Raw genomic sequence first — 18,979 nt, 5'->3', positions numbered from 1 at the left:
AGCATTAGTTAAACAGATAAAAGAGTTAAAAAACGTATATCTTGCACCGTCGAGCACACGTCTCTGAAAGTAACCGATTTGCTGCCGCTTTACTGTTGTTTTGATGACCTCCTACAAGCTAGAGAATGCCATCCCGCTTGAAAACCACTACGCCTGTAACTGCTTCCAAATTAGAAGATTGCTTCGCCTGAAACGAACCACCTCCGCATTGATAATATTCCACGTCCAAGGGAATACCATCGAAGATTGCTTCTCTTGAAACAATCCTCAGTTGTTTGTGACTACTCTCCACAATCTAGGGAACGCCACCTTGCTGTTTGTTTTGACGATCTTCCGCAATCTAGGGAACGCCGTCGATCAATGTTGCTACATCTTGAGCCTTTTCTTGAATCATAGTGACAACCTTTCCAATCATAGCAAAAGTCGTCGAAGACCGCCTCATCATGAACTGCTCTTCTCATATCTTGGTGACAACCTCCACAATCTTAGCGAACGCCGTCGAAGACCGCCCATCTCGTGCTATCTTCTCAAATCTTGAGCGACAACCTCCACAATCTTAGCGAATGCCATCCTCAGTTGTTGCGATAATATTCCGAAGAAAATTACAGAAGACCAACACTTGTCGATCCTTAAAGCTCGCTTGAAGTTTGCTTCGGCTATGCCTGTACGTCGACGCTTTAGTTTCTTTGAACCTATATGTCGGTGCTTTTTCTGCTTTTGAATCTGTATGTCAGTGGTTTTTCTGCTTTCAAACCAACATGTCGGTGCCTTTTGCTAATGAGCCAATGCTTAGGCGCTTTAAGCTAAGTGAGACGATCTTTCATCAGGTCGACCACTTATTGTGATTGTAATCAAACTGACTACTTAATCATGTCAAATTGCTTATAGGGGTTAACTGCCGTATCAAGGAACCCGAAATTTCCGTATGAGGTCAAAATCACCTTTCTGAGAGGCTTCAAGCTCTGTCGCTGCTGAAATATCTCAGTCGCCAAGAATTGGAGTAGGGTCTTCCCTATTCTGCTGCACCTGTATTTATTTTGACTATAGAACTTTGCCAATCTCTTTAATTATCTTAGGGTTGACCTAAGGCTTAATTATCTTAGGGTTGACCTAAGGTTTAGCATTGCTTAACTCATCGACTTGACACGACTCAAGGTATAAACTTGACTCGATATGATCGACCCGAGGTTGACTCGACTCAAAGTGAAATGTCACATGTGTTAGACTCAAATCAAGGCGATATGAAACGACATGACTCAATGTGTACATGACTTGTGTGTGCATTGTGATGTGATCGTGCAACTTGAAAAATGCAAAAAAGCAAAAATTTTCCGTCATTTTTGTGGAGGGTACCGACTTTCTCCCAAAAAAGAAATACGCGAAAAAAGAATCGAAGTGTTTGAAGGTGCATATTGAATGAGCTTAGTCAAATGTTGTTTGATACTATCTCTCAAGGTGCAAGGATTAATCCATTCTAGGTTATCTCAACTGTTGACTCCATGATGAAAGTATTTAGGTAACTTAGGCACGGAGGCTAAGCACTTCATACTTCGTGATGCAATGATGATTATGATTGATGAGTGATGTTGATATGACAAGGCATGCTTCAGCGTTGTGTTAAGATTCCATGACAAAGGGTTCCTAAGGGAAGTATTTAGTCATGTATCTGTGATGTGTGTGATAGTGACACTAAAGCTAGGCCACAAGAGCTAAGTGTGTGGAAAATATATTGAAAAGAGTCAAATGGTGGTGACTCTTAGGCTAGGTAAGCTAATGATATAGGGATCAAGCCCCCAAGTCTAGCTCTACGTGAAAAGGGATGAGCACTGGAGATCCCTCGATATGATCATGGTGTAAGTGTGTGAATGTGAATATGAATGCATGTTTATTACGGCCGCACCTCGATGTGAGGTTCCCTACGTATCCGTTAGGAATCAGGCCAAACGTAGCTCTAGCCGAACCTCGCACAAGTATGTGTATACCTCAAAAAGGTCTTTTTAAGGGTTGTAACGTGGTTAGGCTAAAGGTTTGAAGAAGGAGGGAATAAAGGCTCAATACCCTAGATAAACCCCCAAGGTGTGCAACCTTGCTTTTGAATCTTTATATTTATGCTTGAGTTTCTACTCTTTTTTAGCTCTTTTTTATCTTTTGCTTTAGCATCCATTTTATTTTTATATGTGTGGGCAATCCCGATCATGCGTTCTATCACTCACTTGGCATTCATGTTTCTCAGGCACGGTACCGAGCACTCGATAAGAGACACAATCTGGGACGTGTTCATATCGAAGACATTTTGATATCAAAGACATTGGAACACTTGCCCTTTTGTACACTTTTATTTATTTTTTTGCTTTTGCTTATTTTAATCTTTTTAATTACTCAAGCTCTTTTTTAGAATTGCATAAGTTACACACCATCCCATCCCAATGTTAGGTAGATGTAGATTGAAAAAAAAAAGAAAGGTCTATCGTTAGACAAGGATCAAAGTGGTTTATGAAGAAAGGATTGTATATTAGAAAGGTGAAAGGAGATATAATGTGACTACAAGGGGTGCCTTAAATCATTGGTATACCTTGTGCTTAATTCGACATGGATTTTTTTTTTTTTTTTTTTATGCAATATAATAAAATGATCATATATAAGAAAATAAATGCTCATTTTATTAAAAGAAAAGAAAGAAAATAATCTACAAAATTAATCTAAGGAGAATAAAAAGGTGCCTATGCTAGACTTATTGGGGAAAGGGTAAATAAAAAAGAAATAGAAAAAAAGAGGTCACGAAATCTTGTCGTTGAAGCTCGCCTCTTGTCTTGTGTTGTTTTCTTTATCATCACTCGCTCTTCTTGTTAACTGGAGGCATGGGAAGCTTGTTATCTTCAATCAAATGTTGGATAGCCTCCTTTAGCTTCCAACAGATCTCAGTAGCATGACCCCTACCTTGATGATACTTGCAGTGTTCGTCTGGATTCCAACTAGGCAATCTTTTTTCAGGTGCGGGATCTTGAATAGGTCCAATGGGAGTAATGAGTCCTTTGGCATGGAGTCGATCGAAGGCAGTATCGTAGCTCATCCCAATGGGGGTGAAGTCTTTCCTTAGTTGCTTCTTAAATCCTTGGTTCTCCATGGCTAAAACTTCACTGAGATCAAAGGTACTAACATTGTTACTAGAGTGGGCGTTTTCGAAAGAAGAAGGATTGTCGTTCTTCTTTCCTTTCTAGCCACCGTGGTTACTATTGTTAGTAGCTTTTTGCTTTGCAAGGTCATCTTCGATTTCAATTCCGATGTCATAAACGGCCTTGAAAGTATTCAAATTGTGTTGATATTTTAAATGCTTCGAATACTTCTCTTGGAGATTCTTGATAAACATCCTCACAGACTCCTTTTCGGTGGGGACCTCAATCATCTTAGCGGAAGTTTCCCTCCACTTATTAAAGAAAGAAGTAAAACCTTCATTCTCTTTTTGTCTTAGCATCTCAAGTTGTCTATGGTCGGTTTTAACTTGAATATTGCACTTGTACCTATCAACAAAAGCGTTTACTATCGATTCCCAAGTAGAGGTTTTCTCTTTGTCAAGGGAGAAGTACCATTGTTGGCAAACGGTTTCAAGAGATAGTGAGAACAGAGAGGGGAAAACCTTCTTATCGAAACTCTTAATGTTCATTATAGTTTCAAAAGCTCTTGGATGAAAGTAAGGATTATCCGTTGCCTTAAATTTAGGGATGTCAGTGGCGTTGAACTTATGTGGAAGAAGTTCCTTGTCCAGCGAGACCCCTTGTGAACTCATGCCCTGAAATTTATAGTCACTAGACAGCTTCCTCAAACTTTCTTACATGAGGTTCATTTGTTGTTGCTTCACGGGATCATCGACCTTGAGGGTGAGGAGCTTCAGTGTTTCAGTCATGGTAACTAGTTGGTTCCTAAGCTCATTGACTTCTTCTTGAGTTGCCATTATCTTTTTAGCCTTCCTCTTTTGACGAATCGGTTTATCAAAAAGAAAAACTTGAATAAAGAGGTTGTCCTTGATTAATCGCCCTTCTCTCGTCGACCAAGTACTGTGGAAAAGGAATTTGGGGATATTCATTGTTAATTATTTAACTCAAACTTTATTCAACATGCAATGGATGGAGGAAGTGAAGAAAGATTGGAATGGAATGTGAAGGAAGAATGATGGAGGTGGAGGGATATGAAGAATTAGGAATAGAATGTACCCCCAACTCAAATGACGGAAAGACCGACTCATGCATGAACCTAAGACATGGTCATGGTGACATATGCTCGAAGTGTGTGCTAAGACTAGTGAGTGTAGATGGTGCGTTAAGACTCGTGTCATGACCATGTGGCTAGACTATGTGACTAGACTCGATTAAAGACTAAGTTAAGACCTCACGTATATGCATTAAACTGGATAGGCTGTGGTATTTTATTCATAACTTTTTGTGTGTGACTCCGATTGGGACGAAACTAACGCCAAATTAAAGATAAAACTCGGGGATACAGATCCATAGGTTGTAAGACTCGTAGTTCTTCCTAGAACTCCGGCTATGACCAAAACAAGTTGACGCTTGTGCAGTATATGGGGATAAAAATCCGGGTTGACTTAAAGCAACCATGACTCGATTTTATGTTTATTTATTAGCTCAAATTAATTAATTGATTAATTAAACAAATTCCTTTAGTCATTAATTAGTTTATTTAGTCTTAACATAAGTCAAACAAACGGTTAGGAAAAATCACATAGAGTATGCACAACAAATAATGCACAATTAGTCAAGTAGGCACAATATGATGCAATGAGTTTGCAACCTAACCATGGCTCTAGTTCTCTAAAGTTCGGGATATGGTTTAGTCAATAGAGGGTCCATGGTTAATTGTCCAAATGCACCGCGCGGAAGCCTAACCGTGAAGGGTTGGCGCGAGTGGATGGGACACCGCGAGTTTTAGAAAAAACTCGCTTCCATGGTTTGGTGAATTCAACATTCTCGGATGTACCCTTTGTTGCACAGAGCGTTCAATAGGGTAGATGGAGCATGAATTCCCAGAGGGTTATGTCCATATGTAGAACACATATGGGTTTCAGAAAAGTGAGAAAAAATTCAATCAGGAAGTAGGATCAAGCAAACAATACGAAAAACCGGTCGAAAGTAGAACGCATATTTCTGGCTCGGTATTGGGGGAGGTTGGCGCCAACAATCAGAGACTTGCGCATGTAGCGCCTGGCGCCAATGCTGGCGTTTGGAGCTACGGCTAAAATGTTGGCACCAATGCTCTGGTCATTGGTGCTACTTCCCACATGCCTCAGCAGCTTTCTGTGCTCAATAAAATTTTCCAGTTTCGCGCGGTGTTATTTCGGTCCTAGTTGTGAAAGATATTTCTCAAATTTCCTACGTGTAAAATCCTATGTTTTTAACTCATTACGGATGGTCTTTCCAATGAGATCTTTTTTATGCATATGACAATAATGTTAATCAAAATTTTGCACATGAAATACTTAGAACGTTTCGAATCTCATCCACTCATTCTAAATCATTGCCGAAACAAATTCAGGAATTAAAATAGAAATCCTCCCCAGCGGAGTCGCCAAAAACTGTAGGGAATAATTTTCAAGCGTTAACCCCTTTGCTTGAACCCCACTGTGATCATACACTAAAGTACGGTGGCGTCCAAAAGGGAAGAAGATAGAGCAAAAGAGTCGCCAACAAGTTTTAGGAACTTGTAAACCGTTCACAGGGTGAAGGTTACACCCCTTAAAGATCCAAGAGATCGTCAACTCCATAAGGTCTAGAACCAAATAAGGGTTCGGGGATGAAGGTACAAATCCAACCTAAAAGAGATTGAACCTGCCCTAATAATAGGCCTCTACTTTATTCTGATCGTATTCATGTGCGCTTTTTGACTAACATGCAATCAATAGGATTAACCCTAAACCTGTTTATCTATGTTGGTTGAATATTAATGCACAAATAAATCTATTATTGGCGATCACTTGAAATTATAATCACAATAACCCTAAACAAGATTATTAATTATCTTATTAAGCGTGATTACAAGTACAAATTCCCTTTAAACATGCATAAAAGGCGTGTTCAAGCAATAAAAAATATCAAGCAACATAATAAATAATAAAATAATCATGATCATAATAATAATCAAACAATAATCATCATAATAACAATTATAGTAATCATTATAATAATCATGTTAATCATAATAATAATAATATTATTCACAATCATGTTCATGTTAACATTAAAGCATAATAATAATAGCAAGATCCTAGACATGGTACTAACAAGATTAATAACAAACCTAGCATGTCACTAAGAAATAAAAATCAAATCTTTAACCCTAACATGATACTAATAATCATAAATATTAGGAAGAAAATAGGAAGCATCGTAGCAATCATATTTAATATTAAAGCTACCCTAGACATGATACTAGAAATATCATAATAACAATATAAACATGATCTCTACATCATAACATCAATAAAAACAATTAAAGTACTTACTTTGATGCCTCGTACCTCTTTCTTATAACAAAATACACACGTTAGTAACTTCAAGGAAAATAATAAACAAACAATTAAATTAAATAATTGAAAGAGAGATTTGGGACCAAACCCTCAGAAATTAAACCTTTCACGTCCAGGGCGAAGGCAACTTCGAATATGGCTAGGTGTTTCTAGATCTAATGAATGCGGAATTTTTTACGTGAAAAGCAAGGTTTAGAAAAAGAGAAAGATGAAGAGATGAATGAATTAAGAGAGAATTAGAGAATTAATTATTGCGAATGAAAACTGATTGTTGATGAGAATTCGTGAGAATTGGTGAATGAAAACGGAGTTTTTAATACGTTATTTATAGAGAAATCAGCAAAAAAGATAAAATATCAAAACAGAGCACTTGGCGCACGCAAAACGAGATTGGCGCACGCAAAACAGAGTTGGCGCCAACACTAGCTTATTGGCGCCAAGCGCCAATGGCTGGCGCCAGGCGCCAGGCCTGGTTCCAGGCACCAATGCATGGAGTCAGGCGCCAGGCTTGTTTTTGACGTGTTTTCGAAAATCAGATAAGTTTGCCGTACTGGAGGATAAAATCGTATCTTTTCCTCGAAAATGCTTTTTGATTTTAATTAAAACTCTGAAAAGTCAACAAAAGTCAATTTATCAATGCTAATTGAAGAATCTAGAAGACTAAAACCATCCCTAATTGCATTAGGAATGATAAATCTATATTAGGCCCTCCCCTAGATCATTGGCCCGCATATAAAGCTCAAACCGGGCCCAGTTTAGTAAATTGGTCATAACTTCCTCAATATTCATCGGAATTGGGCTTATAATATATCGTTGGAAAGGTCTTGTCAAGCCCCATCCAACTACACTACTATTAGACCCATATCATGGACAAAACAAACTGGATTGTCTATTTTAATAAAATAAGTTTTCAAAAACAGAGAGAAGAGAAAGAAATTAGAACTATCCGCAACACTAGACTTTCCACACTTTCGCTTCATTCGATTATGTTCGACGCGAAAGGTACTCATCACTGGGTTTGGTTTTGGGGAGACACAAATGGGTGTCTACAGCGTGACACCTTGCGCATCCTCTAGTGATGCGCTCGCGGAAGATTAAGAATTTTATAAAAATATAAAATCAAATCTTACCATAATACTACGCGCAAGACGTACCGTTGCACTACCCATAGCAGCGCACCTGAATCATTTACGTTAGGCATGCGCATGCAACCCATTCAGATGCGCGCAACACATACTGCGGTAGAACAGTCATAACCCTAAACACACCCATTCTCTACATATAGATCGAGGCTTAATACGAGGCTCAAACAGATAGAAATTAACCTGAAACTCTGGAAGAAACTTTGTGAACTTGTGTACTCTCAACCCTCTTATCCTAAACACGCACCCCCTTTATTATTTGTTACTATGGTGGAGGTTCCTGAACAAGCAGTCCATAAGTGTTCTAAACGAATATCTAACAAAGAAAAGTGGTAAATTTCTGAGCACTTAGATCAATCATGTTTTCTTTTCTTTTTTAAACAACCTTTGATTAATTAGTGTTGTTTGACCACTTTAAACAAACTATTAATTAATTTATTTCACATAGTTTCTTTCGTTAAATAAAGAATTGAATTGAATAATTAATTGTTTTTTTGGTCACTTAAGACAAGGCGAATATTGTTTATTTATTGTTCTTTTCACGAATATAATTAAATAAAGAATAACGACTTTGCAATGTAATTCCTACGTGATTAATGCTTGTAAATAAAATCAACTAACTTAGTTTTTAGGTATCGCGTTGCATATATTGTTTGGTAATAAAATTGTGAAAAAGGATGAGCTAGTAGAGGCCGCACTAGGGCTAGAATAACAATTCCCCCCTAAAGAGAACGTTATTTTGGTACCCTCACTCCTAAACTAATTTTTGGTATAAGTAGATCAATTTGGGCATGGGTAAACTTAAAATTTGTGCTAAATATCCCTTGAACTCTACTTGGGAGAAAGACATGAACGAGTTTTATGAGTTTTTCAGAAACTCATTGGTGACTCCTTACTAGTTTCCTGCTAAAAAGCATAATGATAGGATCAACTATAATTCAAGGTCCCTAATGGGTGTCATAAATGGCATGATGTGTCTATTTTATATAGTATTTTACCCCCGTCCCTTGGTCATAATTAGTAATGTTTTTGGCTCTTTAGAGCCACTTATATTAGTAATTGGTGTTTTCTAGTGTTTTCGTAGATTTGGTTGACTTTTGCAGGGATTTGCACTTTTGGAGCATTTTCTCGAGATATTTTGGAGCAATCACGAGCACTGGAGAAGCACGACAAGTTTTTATAGCCCAAGGCCGGTTAGAGCCATCGAACCGGTGATTAAGGGCTCGGTATATGTGATACTAGGGCATTTGGACCGAATATTCAAGAACGAAGTGGAAACCCAGATTGGCCCGAAGAATAGGAGCCCAATCGTAGTCTAAATTGTGGCCCAAGAGAGCCGCACGGCCAAAAAGGCTGGTGCCCGGAGGTGCGCCTGGCTGGACGAGAGAAGCAAAGGTCGGCACCCGGTGACGCTCCCGGTCGGGTGCAAGAAGCGTACTGATGGGAAAAAGGCGCGCCCGATCGGGCGCGTGTAATTATTAGGAGTTAATTTCGTCGATAAAGTTTGTTTTAGTTTAGGATTTGTACGGAGTATTAATACTTCTCTGTAAAACGATTTTAGGATCTTCTTACTCTCTTCTTTACTCTCTTAATTACTTTTCTTAGATTTTTCTCTCTCTACTAAGCTTTTAGATTAGTTTCTCTCTCTTATACCTTTGTTCTTAATCTATTCTTAATTCCAGATTTATTTTGGTAACGAATTTTCTTCTCTTAATCTTAGTGTTTACTTTATTCTTTTGATCATGTCTTGTTTTATTGCTTTGATTAGTTTAGTTTTTATTTTGTGTGAGTAGTTTTATTTCTAGGGTTTGTGGGGATCCATAAATAATATGAAGGGATAATTTGTTGTTGTTGATTGTCAATGCTAGATTAATTTCCTATTGATTGATGTAATGCTTTATGACTAGATTAGGCCTGATATTTTATGCATGAGTTTAACAATATTGATTTGAGATTCGACAGATGAGAATTAATGTTTAGGTCTAGTTTCAATAGGCAGGTTAATTTATAAATGGTTAAGTCTAGATTCGAAAGATGAGATTTAATACCGGTAAATTAATTGTTTGATTATAATACATAGCGAAAGCCCTTTATGATCTGATTAATGTATGCATTGATGATTGATTATTATGTTTTACCCTGGAATATTATTTATTGGTGGACCTATGTCCTAGATCCTTTTATTCATTGTTTTCTCCCTATTCTTGATCTTCGTAGTTTGGTTTCATATTAAAATTCACATATTTATAATTTAGATTACTTTAGTTAATTAGGAATAGAAAGACTCGTTTCTCTGTGGATTCGACCCTACTTCCCTATCTACATTAGTTAGAGGATTTAGTAATTACTTTTGATTTGGGGATACGACTTTACCCTGTCAAAATTTTTATAACAAGTATTATCCTGCAGAGAGAACAACCGTACTACGGAGTGCGATTCAGAACTTTGCCCAAGAAGCCGATGAATCTTAATATGAGGCTTGGGAGAGGTTTAAGGACCTACAAAGAGAATGCCCCCACCACAATTTAGCACAATGGCAGTTAATCCAAGCCTTTTACAATGGCATTGGAAATTCTTCTAGAATAATTTTAGATTCTGCAGCTAGTGGGAGATTTATGAATCTTAATGTTGATGATGCAAGTCAGGTTATTGAAGATATGGCGATACATAATTCCCAATATGGGAATCCTAGAGGCTTTGCCAACAAGGGGAATCATAGTGTTGACTCTGTATCCTTTTTGCAAGCTCAATTGACCTCTATTTGCGAAAAATTAGATAATCTTAGCACTGCTAATGTAGCTAATGTTTCTGCAATTAATAGTAATGCTAATGAGGCTTTTTGTGAAAATTGTGGAATTATAGGTCATTGTGAACAAGATTGTAGGACTTCCGTGGAGCAAGTTAATGCCTTTCAAGCTTATAGGAAGAATAACACATACAATCCTGGGTATCGGAATCATCCGTACCTTTCCTACCGGAGTACTTATGTTCAAAATCCACCAGCACAAGAACCACAGGCGCCACAACAACAACAACAGAAATATTACCATCCCAATGCTGGCCAGAAAACCCAATCACAATAATCCTCCTCATCTTCCGACCCATCTTTGGTGGAAATTAGAGCGATGTTGGTTAATATGCAGAAGCACATGGAGAATAGAGATGCGCAAATTGATTCAATTCTAGCACACAATAAAATCGTAGATAATCAAATTGCGCAACTTTCCGCTACTCTACAAGCCCGCCAACATGGAGCTCTCCCGGCACAGCCGACCAAGCCAACGGATCAAGCCTATGAAATTACTCTAAGGAGTGGTTCAAACTATGAAGGGCCCCCTATGCCCAGAGTTGATGAACCTGTTTTATTAAATAATGCTAATCTTGATTCCATTAAACCTGATAATGTAGCTAGTAGCCCTACAGGGTTAAAGCATAGTACTAATATATCTAATTCTACATTGCAGGGTACGACTCCAGAGAAGGTGGCTACTCCAGATAAGAGCAACAATGCTCCGAAGCCAATTATCAAACTTCCATTCCCTAATCGTCAACTGAAGACAAACTTGGATAAGAAGTTTGGTAAGTTCCTGGAGATGGTAAAAGATTTGAAGGTAACAGTTCCCTTCACAAAATTAATCACAAAAATTCCTTCATATGCAAAATTTATGAAAGAAATATTGACAAGAAAAAGGTCTATTAGTGAGGTAGAGACAATAGCTTTCACTGTAGAGTGTAGTGCCGTACTTCAGAATAAATCTCCACCTAAATTAAAAGATCCGGGTATTTTTTCTATCCCTTGTCATATAGGCAATCTAATGATAGATAATGCATTGTGTGATTTGGGTGCTAGCGTTAGTGTCATGCCATTATCTGTGTATTCCAAGTTGAATATGGGTAAATTAAAATCTACTAATATTACTCTACAAATGGCCGACCGTTCTTTCAAATACCCCTTAGGTGTTTTAGAGGATGTCCCCGTTAGAGTAGGTAAATTTTATATACCTGTTGATTTTTTTGTTCTTGATATGGCTGAGGATTTGCAAACCCCAATTATTTTGGGTAGACCATTCCTTAACACTGCAGGAGCAATCATAGATGTGAGAAGTGGTAAGTTAACACTATCAGTAGGGGATGATAAAATTGTTTTCAATCTTAATAATACCCCTAAAAGCCCCATGACAGAGGAGAAATGCTTTAGTGTTAATGTGGTTGAGAATTATTCTAACAAGCCCCAAGCTCTTGAAAAAGATCCCTTCGATTGTCTAGTCCTGCTGCTTTTGCAGCTGAGTCTAGGTGGAGGTTTTCTTTTTACAGTCTGCATGAGTGGTGTTTCTTGCTTGCAGGTTTGTCCTGCTTTGTGTTTGTTCTATGTTCCTAGGCTTAGTTTCCAGAACCCTTCCTAGAAGGTGGCTGGAAACTTGAGCTCAGGTTGTTCTTGTCTCTTTTTCCTGAACCCTTGCTAGAAGGTGGCAGGAGATTGAGCTTGAACTGTTTGGTGGTTGGTTGGCCTGTTTTTTCAGGTCTTGTGGAGTTTGGTGTCTGTTATAACTTAGGTCTTGTAAGTTGTAACTTTTCCTTTTGGTAATAAAATTTCTCATATTTTCCAAAAAAAAAGATCCCTTGGAGGCGGTATCTTGTGTTGCATCCCTTTCAGATGAGATAGACAAATGGCAGAAGGAAGTTGATGCAATAGAAAGAGTACTCTACACTGTTGGTCTTGGTTTTGAGGACGAAAAGGTGGAATCAATCAAGCAAGTTGTGCAATTTGAGCCTACGGTAAGTGTTCCGTTAAATCGAGTTGCAAGTGTTAAATGTAATGACAATTTGAAGCAACCCTCGATCAAAGAAGGATCTTTAGTGCGTAGCATTGAAGACCTCCCAATCCAAGTCAAGGAGGATCCACCAGAAAAAGTGAATTGGCGTCCCACAGGGCATGTCAGGAAGCCGCGTCGTAGCCAAAACACCGCTCGACCGGGTGAGAAACCGCCCGATCAAGCGTTAGGCAGAGGGTCCTAGTTTTTGTAATTGGTAAGAAGGTCGTGCGGGACCTAGATAAACCAGCGCTTTGCGGGAGGCAACCCGTATTTTAATGCTTTTTAGACTATTTTCTCTTTCTTTTTCTTATGAGAGGAGAGATGAGGGAATTTAATGAGTTCTATGAGTTTTTGTACAGTTTTGAAGGAAAAGAGTTAGCCAAAATTTGAAGAAAAGAAGAAAGTAAGAAACTCGACAATTGGCCTCGGGCCCGACCGGGCGAAGCTCGCCCGACCGGGCGCGAGAGCTAGGCTTCAAAATCAAGTAATTTAGCCCGACCGGGCGCGAAACTCGTCGTATACGGACATAATTGTCCGCCCGATCGGGCGAATCTCGCCCGACCGGGCGCGAGAAGAGGCGAAAATTTGAGCGTTAAATCGCCTGACCGGGCGAAGGGCGCCTGACCGGGCGCGAGAGTTGAAGCAAATAGGGTACATCAGATCGCCCGATCGGGTGAATGCCGCCCGACCGGGCGAGAGAGCACAATAGAATTACAAGTTCAGATCGCCCGACCGGGTGCGAGATACCCGACGCACCTTTTCTTCTCTTTCTTCGGTTTTCTTCCTTCATTTCTTCTTTCCTCCATAACTTTCTCTCTCTAAAACTCAAATTCTCTCTACCTTCTCTATAAGAGTTCTTCTCCAATTCTCACCCAAATCCAAATCTTTTTACATATTTTTAATCCCCTCTTCACCCTCTACATTTCTATATAAAAATTTTCGAATTTCTTTCAAATTAATTTTCATACCCATTTCTACCATGGCTTCAAAGAGGGCTCGATCTATTTTCGGTAGGAGTTCTAGCTCGAGGGAGGAGTATGACCCGGATTTACAACTCCCGTACTGGCTGACGATCCGCATTGCTAGCCAGGAGCAAAGGGAGCGGCTAGAACACCTAGTCGGGCGCGAGGTAATTCCTTCACGGTGGTTACACCGCCCTACTTTAGAATCGTATGGTTTGTATGATTTTGTGAAACGATTTTTAAATGACATAGGCATGAGAAAATTTGTTGATATGCACTATCCTACTTACTGTGAATTGACTTGTGAATTCTTGTCTTCTTTAAAAGTTGTAAATATTAGAAATGGGCCGAATTTAATTTTTAGGTTGAACAATAGAAATATTAGTTTAACATTTGTGGAATTTTGTAAATTGTTTGAATTGAATTCTAAATTACCATTCCAATGGCATGCTGATTACAAAATGGGTGACATTTATCACGCTCTGACTGGTTTGCCTACTCCCGACCCCCAACATGCTAGTACCAAACCTATTCATCACCCTGTCCCAAAAATCTGGCAAAGATTTGCGGGTTTGTGTTTTTTAGGTAGGAACGAGCCCCATAACGCCCAAACTAACGAGCTAGCTGTTATAGGTCACTATGTGTCTGGGTTTGGGAAATTGAACATAGGTAGGTACATTATTCACCACTTGAGCAGACATGCCACGGCCAGTACCCAATCTCGCACCCCCATTCATATAGGAGGCCTTATCACTAGAATAACAGTGAAAAAGTAGTGATAAGGCCGGTTTTGTTTAGGATAGACCCCACCAACTGACCAACTTTGGACCAAATACCTATATGACTGCTAGGTATTTTGAGGAGTTGGGGTGGGTACGACCGGATACTGAGCAGACACCCCACTGGTGTATTAGGACTGGGACCGAGCAGCCTTTACCCATCTTTCCCCTACCTAGTCCTGACTTGACCGCTTTTCCCCCAGGGCAACCATCCTACACATATGACCTTTTAGTTGCCAACGCTAGGGGGAAAGAACCACCAGTTCCTCCACCAGTTCCACCACCGCAGCCTCAGCTTCAGCCCGAGGTGGCGTTTTCTCCACCTCGCATGTCCCTCATGTTGACTCTGACCCAGTTTGGGACCTTCAGAGTATAGGTCAGGCCTTAGGACGTATACAACATTCCTACACTGACCTTAGGAGGATGGTAGGCTCTATAGACCAGAGGTTAGGGTATCTGGAGAGGAACCAGGATAGAGCTCTCTACCATATGTACGATGATTATGCTCGTCGGGGAAACATTCCCGACGATGCTATTTACCCTGACTGGTTTTAGCCTCCACCCTAGGGATACGATAGGGATCCCACTGCCCATGGTATTTACACTGACTATTCTGCCTTCCATGGGTACGGCCAGCACATTCCTTTCGGGGGACCGGCGGGGGGGGGGGGGGAATTTTCATGCTGATTATTTTGGTGGTAGCTCTTCTGGTGTAGGTGGTGCAGGTGGCAGCGGAGGTGCAAGGTTCTGCCACATGGATGAGGATGATCAGGACTGTACTCTATATTTTTATACATTTTTTTTTATCAATATACTTTCTTACCTTCCAAAAAAAAAGAGGATGATCAGGACTAGCTATGCTGGGCTAGTTCCCGAGCCAATGAGGACATTGTCTGATTCTGGCTTGGGGGAGATTTTGGATTTGGTATCTTTCTTTTTCCCTTTTCTTTTATTTTTGGTGTGTTTTCTTAGGTTAGATTCATTGTTTTCTAGGTTAGTTTTATTGCTTTCTTATATATGAAAAATACAAAAAAAAAATTGAAAAATGCGTTCCAATGAATTGTTAATCATGATTCCCTGTGCCCCTTACTTGAGAAAAATTGTTTTGATTCTTGGTTATTGATGATAAGTGTTGGGGATTAGTTGATCATGATTTGATGTTTGATTGCCTAGAAACTTTAACATGCGTCAATTTTGCCCAACTACTTGTGAATATAGTGCTTGACTCGTTGATTTGGTTAAGAATGTGTGTTAGTTCCTGGTATGTCAATGAATTTGAGTATTGGTTTGCAACTATAAGTAATGTTTATATGATTCATTATTATGCACATTGAGGAGGACGAAGGCGTTCATTCTTTTAGGTAACTTCCAGATGATTTTAGATACATTTGTTCCCTTCTTGCTACCCATGTTGTTGCCTTGACTTTTTGTTGTTTATTAGCCACATTACAAGCCTATTTTTCCCCATTGGTTACTAGTCCCAAGCTTGGCTTGGGGGAGCTATTAGTGAGTGAGGTGAGGGAGTTTGTAGTGTGCTTATTATTTGCACGATTTGGGTGAGATTTGAGAAGTTGTTTGTTTTTTATCATGTTTATTTTTGATGAATTTGAGAGTTATATTTTCTTGAGAAAAAATAAAGCATGAAGTTATGAAAAAAAAGAGAAGTTCAAGAAAAAAAAGGTGGAAAAAAAAAGTGAACTTCAATAAAAAAAGCAAAAAGAAAAAAATGTTCAATGTTCAAATGTTCTAGTTGGAGGTTGATAAAAAGAAAAAAATTGAGCTTCAATGAAAAATTCAAGTTTGAAAATAAAGTTTGTTTATTCACTCCAGTTCTTTATTATTATATCTTATGAGTGAAATTGTAAGAGTTGGAATTGTTTATATTGTTTGGAGTATATTTGGTGGATTGATGTCAGAGTTGGTTATGTAGGAGATGTTGATCATTATTTATTTTGATCATGCGTTTTATAAGGATTTGCTCCCTTTAAGCATAGCTTTTCTCTCACTTATTTCCAAATGATTCCTACCCTTTACCCTAGCCTTACATTACAAGCTTTAAAGACCTTCCGACCTTTGTGCATAGAGTTGTATGAATGTGAAAGTGTTGTTTATCAATACAAGTTATGATTTGACATATTTCGAGTCGACTAGTAGGTTGAGCGTTCATTGTTTTATACACACGAGAGTGTGAGTTGGGAGGGCATTGTTCACATAAAGGGGTTGGTTGGAGAGGGATCGAGTACATCATTTACTCGCCACATAAATAAGAGTTGAGTGTGTGAGCACTAGTCTTGAATTCTATATGCTCTTGTGGTTTGCTCTATTTGACAATTGCTAGGGAAGAAAGGTAATTGGATGGATTTGTTTGGTTGATTTTAAAGCATGTTTATTTGATTTACCCTGAATCGTTTGTGATTGATTTTTACTTTTTGGGGTGAAGCATATTTATTGATTCATTGATGAGATCTTTGCTTAGGGACAAGCAAAGGTTTGGCTTGGGGGAGTTTGATGTGTCTATTTTATATAGTATTTTACCCTCGTCCCTTGGTCATAATTAGTAGTGTTTTTGGCTCTTTAGAGCCACTTTTATTACTAATTGTTGTTTTCTAGTGTTTTCGTAGATTTGGTTGACTTTTGCAGAGATTTGCACTTTTGGAGCATTTTCCCGAGATATTTTGGAGCAATCACGAGCACCGGAGAAGCACGACCAGTTTTTATAGCCCAGGGCCGGTTAGAGCCATCGAACCGGCGATTAAGGGCTCGGTATATGTGATACCGGGGCATTTGGAACGAATATTCAAGACCCGAAAGGAAACCCAGATTGGCCTGAAGAATTGGAGCCTAATCGTAGTCCAATTTGTGGCCCAAGAGAACCGCCCGGCCAGAAAGGCTGGCGCCCGGAGGCGCGCCTGGCCGGATGAGAGAAGCAAAGGTCGGCGCCCGGTGACGCGCCCGGTCGGGCGCAAGAAGCGTACTGATGGGAAAAAGGCGCGCCCAATCGGGCGCGTGTAATTATTAGGAGTTAATTTCGTCGATTAAGTTTGTTTTAGTTTAGGATTTGTACGGAGTATAAATACTTCTCCGTAAAACGATTTTAGGATCTTCTTACTCTCTTATTTACTCTCTTAATTACTTTTCTTAGATTTTTCTCTCTCTACTAAGCTTTTAGATTAGTTTCTCTCTCTTATACCTTTGTTCTTAATCTATTCTTAATTCCAGATTGATTTTGGTAACGATTTCTCTTCTCTTAATCTTAGTTGTTTACTTTAATCTTTTGATCATGTCTTGTTTTATTGCTTTGATTAGTTTAGTTTTTATTATGTGTGAGTAGTTTTATTTCTAGGGTTTGTGGGGATCCATAAATAATATGAAGGGGTAATTTATTGTTGTTGATTGTCAATGCTAGATTAATTTCCTATTGATTGATTTAATGCTCTGTGACTAGATTAGGGCTGATCTTTTATGCATGAGTTTAACAATATTGATTTGAGATTCGACAGATGAGAATTAATGTTTAGGTCTAGTTTCAATAGGCAGGTTAATTTATAAATGGTTAAGTCGAGATTCGAAAGATGAGATTTAATACCGTTAAATTAATTGTGTGATTATAATACGTAGCGAAAGCCCTTTATGATCTGATTAATGTATGCATTGATGATTGATTATTATGTTCTACCCTGGAATATTATTTATTGGTGAACCTATGCCCTAGATCCTTTTATTCATTATTTTCTCCCTATTCTTGATCTTCGTAGTTTAGTTTCATATTCAAATTCACATATTGGTTACTTTATAATTTAGATTACTTTAGTTAATTAGGAATAGAAAGACTCGTTTCTCTGTGGATTCGACCCTACTTCCCTATCTACATTAGTTAGAGGATTTAAGAATTACTTTTGATTTTGGGATACGACTTTACCCGCGTCAAAATTGAAAGCGCTTGAACATTACCGTTTCTTTGGGTTCGACCCTTGCCTTGCCTCCATACTTGTATTTAGGTTTGTTAAGTGTTTATAAATTTAGTTTGACCGAGGGAGGATTAGTCAACGACCTAGTCTCACCCCTCGTCAATCCCCCAAACATTTAGGAATATAAATCCTAATACACCCTAACAAGTGTAAAGTCCTAGGCATTTAAAGGGCCATGGGCATATAAGGAGAAGGATCCCATACGATGGGCAGACCCTCCTTACAGTGGCGACTCCACTAGGGACTTAGAGGTTACAAGATTAGTTTTTAGTTATTGTCCAAGGTTTCCAACACTAGGTTTCCTATAGATTGTAATGAGAATTAACTTGGATAATCTCTAGTTAGATAGCGAGACTTGAACGCATAATATCTTCCTTTTTCGCAAAAGTAAAAACCAAACAAGCAACATTGCACCATGCATAATCATAGCACATTATAACCCATGGGGATTGGCTCATTGATTAGGGTTACCAACACTGGACTTCTACCTCGAAATCAATAACAATCATCCCACCCATATCGCCAACAAAATGTTCGGAGGACTAAGCCATGAGTCAAAATGTTGAGTAATTGATTTGTGCATCGTCTCTTAAGATATGGTACCGTTGAACACCCAAGCTTTTAACTAATAGAAAGGCATTATGTGGATCTTGGCTTACGGTATGTGTAGACACCCAAATGTGTCTCCCAAAAACCAAACCTAGTGATGAATACCTTTCACGTCATTTGATTATCGAACAAAGTGAAAGTGTAAAAAGTCTAATGACGTGGTTGTTTTT

This window comes from Chenopodium album, chromosome 1 (assembly GCF_948465745.1).
Source record: "Chenopodium album chromosome 1, dcCheAlbu1.1, whole genome shotgun sequence".
Classification (NCBI taxonomy): Eukaryota; Viridiplantae; Streptophyta; class Magnoliopsida; order Caryophyllales; family Amaranthaceae; genus Chenopodium; species Chenopodium album.
The sequence above is the reverse complement of the archived record's forward strand: the minus strand, read 5'-3'. Positions refer to the sequence as shown.